This window comes from Lissotriton vulgaris, unplaced genomic scaffold, assembly GCF_964263255.1.
Source record: "Lissotriton vulgaris unplaced genomic scaffold, aLisVul1.2 SCAFFOLD_3252, whole genome shotgun sequence".
Lineage (NCBI taxonomy): Eukaryota > Metazoa > Chordata > Amphibia > Caudata > Salamandridae > Lissotriton > Lissotriton vulgaris.
Genome location: NW_028248505.1, coordinates 130066 through 132882, shown reverse-complemented (window position 1 = coordinate 132882; position 2817 = coordinate 130066).

Genomic DNA, 2817 nt, shown 5'->3' with positions numbered 1-2817 from the left:
TTTCTCCAACCTGCCTGTTTTTGGGGGAAAAAAAACTTACAATAGGGCTTTCTCCGGGTCCACACCAAGAATTAGGAACTCTCTCCCACCCGCCATCAGAAGAATACCTTCTCTGGCACGCTTCAAAAAGGAGGCCAAAACTTTTCTCATGGGCAAATTCCTCACCTAATTTCTGCCTTCAACCACCACAGAGAGCCTGACTAATCTAAGACTATCGCTTGGCCCTCAGATCACCCACTCACTCCACCAAGAAACTGTGGGGTTTAATACTGATTAACTGTAACTGTAGCCATATGCATGTGTCCCTCTATTCCCCTATGTGTCCAGCACCCCTGGCCCTCTCCAATCGTTTTGTATACTTCTGTATTTCTAAGCCTTTTTGTTCACTTCTGTAAATGTATTTTGTAAACCTTGTAAAGTGCTCTGATACCCTCATAGGTCAAGTTTGCGCTCTATAAAACACTAAAAATAAAAATAAAATAAAAATAAATAGCAATGTCTTAGACAAGTTGGATGGTTTTAAACATACAATTATTCCACATAGAGGTGCCCAGCCCAAGGTACATAAAGTCAGAAGTATTTCTTTAGCAATCAGAGATCAGGTGAAAGAAGAACTAATAAAGCTCAAGAGCAATGGCATTATTGAGGAAATTGAATCCCTCAATTGGTTAGCGTGTATTGTTTTGGCATGTAAGCCTGACAACTCAACATGAGTTTGGTTGATTTAAGAGGTGCTAATATCTCAATCTGAATGGAGACACGCGTGCTCCCTAACACTGGAGAGATGATTAGCACAATTGGGATGGCAAAATGTTTTTCTATGATTGATATTTCATCTGCATACCATGAGATTGAGTTGTATCCCCGAACTTGCCATTTGACTACTTTCATCAAATTGTTTGGTGCTTTTCAGTATAAACAAATGCCTTTTGGATAGTGCCAGAGGCTGCTGTTTTTCAAATTCTTATGCCAATATTGTTGATCAAAAAATAGTTTATACACCTCCCCTGGAATGTAATCGGGTCCGGCTGCCTTACCATTTGCTAAGCTTTTCACAGCAAGTTCTAATTCTTCCAAAGTAATTGGACTATCCAGCCATTCCTTTTCCGTATCCGACAGCTGTACAAACTCCCCTAGATCGAATCTATCATTGCTATTTTTTGACCTGTATACAATTCCGTATAATATAGATGAAATATATCAAGAATCTTAACTGGGTCCTGTTGTAATTTACCCTGTTGATCTTGCATTGTAGTTATAGATCTAGAGGTTGATTGCATCTTTAATTTTAAGGCTAGTGACCTCCCTATCACCTCGCCGTACTCATGTATATGTCATTTGTGTACCAAGTACTTTCTTGCGTTATCTTGGCTCCATAACCCCGTTATCTTGCCTCGACATCTGGCTACCTTCTCCTCCGCGTCTGCTATGTTCCATTGATTGTCCGTTTTTTGAATTTCCCTTAGTAAATTCTCCTCCACAGTTTTTAATGCAGTGTATAAATCTTGCATTTCCCCCCTTATTTTCTTCTGTCTATAATTACTGTAACTCACCACTTCCCCCCTAAAGCACGCTTTGAATGTTTCCCAGACTATATCAATATTAGCCGTGCCCACATTAATATTAAAAAATTTGGTTATCCACTTTGACATATTCAATTTAAACTCTTCATCAAGACATAATTTCCTATCAAAAGTGAACATTCTTGCTTCTGAAAATCTTGTGCAGTCCGGTATAGTTAAAACAAGGGGCGCATGATCTGAAGTTACTTTAGGAAATATTTCAACATGTGCTTGCGCCAACAACGATGGAGGAGAAAAAAAGTAATCTAAACAAGCCATTTTTTTATGTGGGTACGAATAGTATGTATAGCCAGGTAACGCAGCTTTCAGATTACTCCATACATCTACCAAACCGTGATCATTTACCAAATTGTATAAAGCCCTAAACACCTTTGGTTTACGGCCAACATATTTCTCAGGTCCACTAGTGAGTTCTGTATTTTTTTAATTAATATTCATATCACCACATATTATCACCGGTGTTATCCAACTTGCTAATTCCATATTTAAATCTATTAAAGTTTCTGGTTTGTCTAGATTTGACCCATAAATTGAGCACAGCGTTAAATGAACAGATTTAATTTTTATCTTGGCTATAGCCCATCTGCCCCATTTGTCCGTTAAACTACGAATTAATGTGCACACTCGTGGTTTTGCTAAAATCATAACTCCCCTAATCATTGTGGTCTGTTGTGATGCACAAAGCAATGAATATCCCAGGTCTTCTGCGACTGAGCGATTGCCCCATGGAAGATGTGTCTCTTGGAGACATACAATGTCTGATTGAATATACCGAAGCTCAGAAGCTACCTTGTATCTTTTTTTCACATTATTAAGGCCGGACACATTTAGAGAACAAATTTTAATATTATACACCATTCAAAAATATATTGATTATGACCCAACATCCTAGGGTGCAAATCTTTCTAATAACCAAATATAACCTTATAATCATAATCTTAGCACAAAAATGTTCCTCCTTGATCTGTGTCTTGTCCCTCAACTGGTTTTTTACCCCTTTTACCCCCACCATGTTCCCGTCCCCTTCACCACTCAGGTACCCTGGGTGCCCCTCTGCCCTCCCACTTACAGCCCCCCCCTTTTACCGAGGCTGAAGGACTGATAGTCCTTGGATGTGGAGCCTCCAGCCTACCCCCACAAGGATACCATTCTATAAATAATCATCTGTTTACTGATACACATGAGAAAACATGAGAAAACAACCTCTATTAAACCCAGATTACCCCTAGACAAC